Source organism: Pollicipes pollicipes, unplaced genomic scaffold (genome assembly GCF_011947565.3).
Source record: "Pollicipes pollicipes isolate AB1234 unplaced genomic scaffold, Ppol_2.1 Scaffold_7231;HRSCAF=8579_pilon_pilon_pilon, whole genome shotgun sequence".
Lineage (NCBI taxonomy): Eukaryota > Metazoa > Arthropoda > Thecostraca > Pollicipedomorpha > Pollicipedidae > Pollicipes > Pollicipes pollicipes.
In genome coordinates, this window is record NW_023597034.1 from 39322277 (window position 1) to 39330963 (window position 8687).

Sequence of the window (8687 nt, forward strand, 5' to 3'; positions counted from 1 at the left end):
TACCTGTGCGCCGCCGACAATGACCCATGGGGACGAGTACAGACAAATACATGGCCTCACACACCACGTCCACTTCTGTTGCGCGCGACACCCTCTTTCCCGTGAGTCCTCTCTTCTCCTTCTTTCTCATCCCCTCCCCCTCTCTCTCTCTCCCTCTCTCTCTCTCTCTCTCTCTCTCTCTCTCTCTCCTCTCTCTCTCTCTCTCTCTCTCTCTCTCTCTCTCTCTCTCTCTCTCTCTCTCTCCTCTCTCTCTCTCTCTCTCTCTCTCTCTCTCTCTCTCTCTCTCTCTCTCTCTCCTCTCTCCTCTCTCTCTCTCTCCTCTCTCTCTCTCTCTCTCTCTCTCTCTCTCTCCTCTGCTCTCTATCTCTCTCTCTCTCTCTCTCTCTCCTCACTCTCTCTTTCTCTCATTCTCACACCCTTCTTCCATCATTCTTACTCTTACAGCAAAGTTATCCCGTTTCTGAACCCCTCTCCACCAATCCTCTTTAACTAGTCCCTCGTTACTAAGCAATAACTCAAATTATTCGAATCAAAACTTAATCGCACCAAAGCTGCTCAAACGACGATTGTACAAAGATGTAATGGTACTGGATTAGAATATAAGTTTAACCTCCAAGCTCATTAATTTGTCACAAAATGTAGTTCCTGGAGCAGGGTTATGGGAAAAGAAAATATTTTATGCTGGCACTATCACGACGGCAATGGTATTCGAAATGTTTCGGGCGTGCAATGAACAGAAAACAACACCAAATTGCAGGGTTCATCTGTTGGCGTTCTAAACTTTGTAGAAAAGTATGATGCTGGAAGTGATCTTAGTGCGTGATGGTCATTGACGAAGAGCGTATAAAATATCTGCCGTGCCTGGGGTATTAGGAATGCTACATCGTTGCACGTTCGCTACAATTAGGTATTGGTTTTCACTTTTCCCTTTAAAAGGTATCTTCTATCCATAGCCTGCATATGCGTAATGATCCAATCATATTCTAATCCGGCTTCGAAATCCAGGCACGGGAGGCATTGAGTGTAGTCGGCCATATAGGGAACATCGGAGAGCGGTCTGTTGGGCCCTAGTAGCATCGGAGAGCGATCTGTTGGGCCCTAGTAGCATCGTACTAGCTTAGTAGCAATTTAACCCTACCGATACTACGTACTCTCATTATGCTGGAAATTGGGAGTAGCCTGTTAGTGAAGATCTGTGTGAAAAGTATATTTTCCCGCAAGAAGGTTGTCAGCATAGGAGACTGCCCCCCCCCCCCAATCCGACGATAGAGGGGGACGCCCCCCCCCCCTATGGCGTCGTTCCTGACTCCAAGGATACTGATTTAAAAACCATGCCAAATATCGCTATGCTATAAGTTCAGAACATGTCTGACTTACCAATCGGCTCAAAAGTACAGCATCAGTTTCTACAACATCAGTATGTGTTTTCGATGTTTAGGTAGGGGTTCCAAGAATGCTGCATGATTAGTGTCATTGCAACACAAGCATGATGAGGCAAGCGAAGTATCTTTAGCTCGTCCATAGTAACCCTGAAAACCAAACGGCCAGCTCCGAATCTGCGGACAAGCATGCGTCATTACCAGTCTCTCCGGTTTCTCGCCGGCTCCCTGGCAAGACGAGAAGCCGCCAGTGGTGTCCTGATTTCGGCCCGGTGCTTTAATGCGTACGTGACACGGCTAATGGGCGTTCATAAATCGGTCGGCGGCCGGAGCGGTCCGGCCGGTCCGGCGACGGCGGCGATTACACGTGTTTCGTCGCCCGGGCCCGCCTGTGTGGCCCGGCCGGCGGGGTGAGCCCCTCATTAGCCGGCGGCCGGGGCCGACCCGGGCGCCCCGCCCCCTGCCGGAGCCGACCGCCCCGACAGCGCGGCTCGCACGGACCACGCCTCGCCGAAGGTGTCCCACTGGTCCGGCGGGCTGCTGGGGCTGCGCGGTGCACTGACGTGGCCTTACAGCGCCCATGGCTGGTGAAGAGCATGATGATAAGTGGACAGCAAAGCAACGCGGCTGAACAGCAGTTCAGCACCACGGCTGTACCAGTACACGAGTGCCGAGCTAGAGCCCAGCTTCATAAAACAAAGATGCGGACCTGCACACTTGTATGTCGCATGGCCGAATGGTGGCATGTGCAACGCAAACGACTAGGGCTTACAAGCACATCCTATGTATCAAGATCTTTTGAATCGGAAGGTGAATTATGACCCGTGCATTCGCGTGTTGTTGATTTTGGCGATGCATCGGGTGAGGTGATCGTGTTGCAAAATTAAGCCCAGACATGACGAACGCTGCCGGCCATTTTCCTTTTGTCCGAGGCATCGCCCGAAGGGCACTTTGCTTGTGCTTTTATTTTCGGCGGCGCATCTTCATCGGAAATAGCATCAATAGGTCAGCAGTGCCAGATTTCCATGTAATTCGTGGAGAACAGTTCCTAAATCAAACATGGATCTAGCCTCCGATTGGGTAAACAAACATCGCGAATCACCTGTAAACATCTTCATACCTTCCACGAGAGATGCAAACCTGTACCCACGTGTCGGTTCGCCCGCCTGTGTCCTTATCGCACACCTCACGCGCGGCATTCCCATAATCCATTAGGCTCCAAACTCACCAGGCCAGGCATGCAGCAGCCAGGCCGTCGTGTCCGAAGCGCCGCGTATGTAGTGGCCGACTCTCGGCCGGCCAGGCGAGGTGGCCACTCCTCGAAGCGCGGCCACAATACCCAATGACAGGGTATACGGGTAATTTGCCTTTTGCCGTCATCATTGCCCACTGTGCCACTCTGAAAGGAGGCAAGACACTGGAAAATTTATAGCATTCTCGGCATTTTTGGGGCGGGCCGCTGTGCCGATGAAAGGGCGCCGCGGCCGGCGCGCCGAGCCGGGCGGGGCGCCCCTGTCGGCGGCCGCGAAAACAGAGCTCGGTGGGCGCGGCCGGCCGCCGCGCGCGCGCACCGCGCGACACCAGCGACGGCCGGTCCGACAGGTGTCGACAAACGACACCGAAACCATAATGGTCTGGTCGGCGGCGGCCCAGACGGCGCGGCCTCAAAGGAGTCCGCGGGCGCCGCCGGATGTTTGGTGGCGACAACCGCGGCGCGCTGAGACGCTGGGCCGAGCAGAGACGCGCACCCCTGCGGCCAGACGCGCGCAAGAGGTGTGAAGTTGTTTGGCTCAAGTGGATGTGCTTTGAGAACCCGTGAGATCTCGAGGCTTTGCTCCCTGTTTACTCAATCGCGCGCAGGTCTTGGGGGTAGAGGGTATGAGGTTTGCAAGTTGATTTTTCTAATGTTGATTAAAAAGGAGGCACGGATACGTTGTGCGCAAATTTGACTAGGACAAAGCGTCGGATACACAGCTAAATGCGGTAAAAGTTTGCTGGCATTGTTGGCTTGTACAACAACAATCATTGTTATGTGAATTGGATTTTAGACATCAGACATAAACAAGGGTGATCTCATTGCACACGTGGCTACTCCGCCTATCGTGAAAAGATAAAATCGCACGGCAAAAGGACAGAGATGAATGCGAGAGATGCCTGCATGCAAATTAACGGCATATGTACATGCAGGGCCATACTGCATGTCTACACATACACAACGCACGACCCAAGTTATCACAATATCCCACCACATGTGGCGCTTTAAAGCCCGTCCGAAGGCACAAGCCTGGAGCTCCCTCAGCTTCGGTGTCAGCGCAGAGTGGACGGCGCGGCCGCTCAACTTTGGGGGCGCCGCTCTGCCATCCTGGTTCGCGATCTCTTCACTTGGGGTTACCGTCCCGCCTCGTGTTTCGCCCGCAGGTCTCGGACGCCATCAAGAACTCGCGGGCGAGCACCTCGCCAGCGAAATGCTAAAGGAAGCACTGTGCGGGTGAGCTTGAGGGCGTGATAACGCACCAGTCCTTCAGCGGTGAACCAGTCCACACTCAAGCAGCTCCGTCACACGATCTAAGTTTTTGAGGCTAGCCTATAGCCGCTTTTTAGACAATCCTCTTTTGCAGTCTAGACAGGTTGTTGGTAAGTTTTGGTGGGGTGAAGGATGCTTGAAGTTCTAATTTGTTTTATCATTCGTTTATAGGTTTTCTATGTTTTTCTACCCGCCATCTCTAAAATCGTGGGTGGGATCCAAATTGGTTATCCTGAAAACCTGCCTCTCAAAGCTGTTTTTGTGTCTTACAAACATCAACTACTAAATTGCATAGCGTCGTGCATGTAAAGCTGTATTTTAAACCTTTTAAACTTAGTTCTCTTTTATGCTATCCTTTTTACCATCGACAAGCTTTTGACTTCAATAAGGGTTTGTCAAGTGTCTTTAACGCGAAAGATTTAATATTTGTCAACTGATTTCAAACATTCATTCCCATTTGCGAATGCATAGACAATGTTAAATAGAAGTTTGGAAGTAATGGGTCTACAGCAATAATTGTGACTGATTAGATTTATTGAACTCGTCATCGTAATAGTGGCCTGTTGATTGGCTGCTCGCTGTATGGATACGCGGTCCATGATTATTGAGTCGATTCCCTGTCATAACTGGTTTGCTGGTGGCGTCTGAAGTAGGGCGTAAACATTAGGTCACCGACAATATATGGACTTTTTTAAGAAAGATGCTTCCGTCGTAACATGTTGGGAAGCAAACGTTATTTCACTGAGATTCCACCACTAGCATTCACACATTCACGCCTTCTCATGCATGCTTGCATCTCTGCCATATGAAAGGCAGGCCTATAATGTGGTCGCTACACATAGTCCCCAGCTTATGTGGAATTATCCGACCCCTCAACTGACAGCTGCACAGTACAGCAATACACCCCGTAAACCACGGACTTTGTCCCTGGTAAATAGAAACCACGTGTTATAAGGCTCATCGCGGCACCGTGATGTAAGGCATAGCCTCCACTCTCTATCGCCGCTGAACTGTGTCGGAATCACTGTTTGGCTCGCCGGGATCTTTCGTTGGCTAAAATGCGTAACTGCCAGAATAATTCATCGGCATGTGCGAACTTTACCTTCTGTAGTCGTTGCAAAGAATCTAACAACGGTACCTTAAGTGGTCGAATTTACTGTCAATGCCAAGGGTCACTAACTCATGTTCATCCTACAGAACTCCCTTCTGTGGTCGCTAGCTAATCCGCCAACGGAAGCATTAAACGACGCGAATCGACCTACTTTCGCGAAATGTGGCGCTGTTATCACCAACATATTTTCCGACCTTTACCTTCTGGGAGTCGCAGGAAAGCATCTGAGAAGCAAATATCACCTTCTGCGAGTCCCGAATCTATCAACGGTACCCCACACGTGCTACTGTTACTCTCACCAGTAGCCAGCGGCGCGTAAAAATGCGCCCCATCTATCTGTGATCCGCTAAGAGCTCGGCCAACGGGCAACTCCCCAGCTTCGGCGGGAAGTGGCACCCTCAACTCACGGCTATGACAGCTGCCTTAGTACCGCAGAGGACTTTCTCCAACGCTACCCGCGAGGAGTTATCAAGTGAAGCACCTGTGGCCCATTTAACCCGACGTAACGAGAAAAAAAACGTTTGAGCCCGTGAAAGATTTTCTGACTCCCCTAACATATGCGCAATATATAATATATACAAGATAAAGGTGTAGATGTAGAAGCATGGAGCTGACTACGACGCGTCTTCCTTTAACAACCACAAACTGAGGCCGAACATTATCCATTGGTCAGCTATTTTCCCAGCGGCCGATCACCGGAACACGAAAAGGAACATCAGGCAGGGTCAGCACGCGACTGAGCACCACACATTAGCGACACAATCGCATATTACGTATGTTTGCTAGGGCAATACCATGCAAGCGCGGAATGAACACACGATAAATAACGGATCAGAAATAAGGTGTAAACACGTAATCTCAAAACTCCTGCAGATGTTTTTCTTTGCGTTTAATTAAATTCAACCCAATGTTAAATAATGAATAAACAAATAGAAAACGGATGGCTTTCTCAGAAAAGGGTCGGCAACTCCTCCGCCGGGCTTGCATGTTGCAGAGGCGTAATCGCCGAGCGCCCAGCCGTTCGTGCGCCTGGCCGATAAGGTCTCGCAATACCCTAAATGTTTGCAAGCCAGTATGAATGTCTGTATAAATGTACGTTTCCCTGCGACGCGAGAGTGGCCAGCGGCGGACAGGTGTGGGGTGTGACGGGTGTGGCCAGCGGCGGACAGATACGAGGCGCGACGTGAGCTCTACTGCACTGAATCAGCAAATTTTCATAAGTCTTCCAAATAGCTGCTAACCCCCGCGCAAGATAGGGGAGGGGTCCATAAAAGCTGCCTTAGTAATTTATTTACCAGTGTCCCGCTGAAAAGTCGAGTAATCTCGCCAAAATTTTCGAAAGCCTCTAAGGTCTGTTAAGCCTCTAAGGCCTCTAGGGTCTAAGGCTAGCATTGTTGGTTTTTGGGCAAAGACGTTTAAGGAACACTGCACAGTAGCGTGCATCCGGCGTGGCCGCTGCCTGCAGCCGACGAATCCGCCATCACGGGCGGCGGGGACTGCATTGCTATTACATTTATGGAACCCTGCATCATCCCTGTTTGCTCAAAACACTCAAAATCACTAAAGTACTTGCTGAAAATTAGAACAGAAAGACCCCTGTATAAGACACCTGATGATTGTATATTGTACGGTGTGATGAAAATTGGCAGCAAGACTTAAGTAGTCTGCTTTCTGCCAAAAATTAGCCTTTGACCTGACCGCAGAAAGTACGTTTTTGACCCAGCAACACAAAACTTGTAGGAAGCCCCTAGGTCTTGCTGAGGCCAAACCGATGTTGTTTTCTCCGTAAAGCTGCATCTTTATAGTTTGGAAATGGCAGGGGCTAACATATCCCCTCTATCCCCCGCCTTTTATACTATCCTTTTTACTATCGACAAGCTTATGAACTAATAAAGCTTTGTCACATGTTTTTAACGCGAAAGATTTAGTATCCGTCGACTTATTTCAAACATCCATTCCCATTTGCGAAATGCATAGACGAATGCTAAAATACGAGTTTGTATATAATGGGTCTAACAGCAATAGTTATAACTTATTATATTTATTTAACTTGTCATCGCAATAGTGGCTGTTGACTGGCTTGCTCGCTGTATGGATACGCGGTCAATAATTATTGAGTCAGTTCCATGTCATAAACTAGTTTGCTGGTAGCGACTGCAAGTGGTGGCAAAAACAGAGGATCACCGACAATATACGGACTTTTTTTTAGAAAGATGCTTCGGTCGTAACATGTTGGAAAGCAAACGTTACTTTACTGAGATTCGACCACCAGCATTCACACATTCACGTCGTCTCATGCACGCTTGGCTCTCCGTCATATGAAAGGGAGGCCCGCAGTGTGGTCGCTACACATAGTCTGCAGCTAATGTGGAACCATCCGACCCCCCCAACTGATAGCTGCGCAGTACAGCAATACACCCCGTAAACCATGGACTTTGTCTCCGGTGAATGGAAACCACGTGGTGTAAGGCTCTTTGCGGCGCCGCGGTATAAGTCTTAGCGTCCACTCTCTATCGCCACTGAACTGTGCCGGAATCACTTTTTGGCTCACCGGAATCTTCCGTCGGCTAAAATGCGTAGCTGCCGGAAAAATTCACTGGCATGTGCGAACTTTACCTTCTGGGGTCGTTGGAAAGATTCCAACAACCGAACCCTTAGTGGTTTAATTCAATACCGGTGCCAAGGTTCACTTACTCATGTTCATCCTGGATAGCTCCCTTCTGTGGTCGCTGGATAATCCGTCAGCGTAAAAATCAAACGACGCGAATCGACCTGCTTTCGCGAAATGTGGCGCTGTTATCACCAGCACATTTTCCGACCTCTACCTTCTGGGAGTCGTAGGGAAACATCTGAGAAGCGAATCTCACGTTTTGCGAGCCGCAAATCCATCAACGGTACCCCAGACGTGCTGCTGTTATTCTCACCAGTAGCCAGCGGCGTGTAAAGATGCGCCCCATCTATCTGTGATCCGCTAAGAGCTCGGCCAACGGGCAACTCCCCACCTTCTGCGGGAAGTGGAACCCTCAACCCACGCCTATGACAACTGCCTTAGTACCGCATAGGACTCCCTCCACCGTCACCCGCAAGGAGTTGTCAAGTGAAGCATCTGTGACCCATTTAGCCGGACGTGACGAGAAACAAGTCGTTTGAACTGGTGGAGGATTTCCAGCCGCCGCCGAGATATGTCCAATATCTAATACTACGCAAGATAAAGGCGTAGACGTAGAAACACGGACCTCACCACGACGCGTCCTGCATTACCGAGCACAAGCTGAGGCCGCACATGATTCATAGATCCGCTTTTTCCCACAGACTGTTTATTGGAACACGTGCAGGAACACCAGGCAGGGGTAGGCACGCGGATTAACAACAGACATTTGTAAATCATGCACGCTTATTAGGACAACACGATGCGAGCGCGAGAGGAGCACACGACATTTAACGGATCAGAAATAATGTGAGCAGGTAATCTAAGAAATCTTGCAAAACGTTTCTTCCTTTTCATTTCATTAAGTGCAACGTAATGTTAGATAATGAATAAGGAAATAGAAAATGGACGGGTTTCTCAGAAAAGGGTCGGTGGCTCCCCGCCGGGCTTGCATTTTATAGCGGCGTAATCACCGAGCGCCCAGCCGTCGGTGCACCTGGCCGATAACGTTTTCAACACCATGAA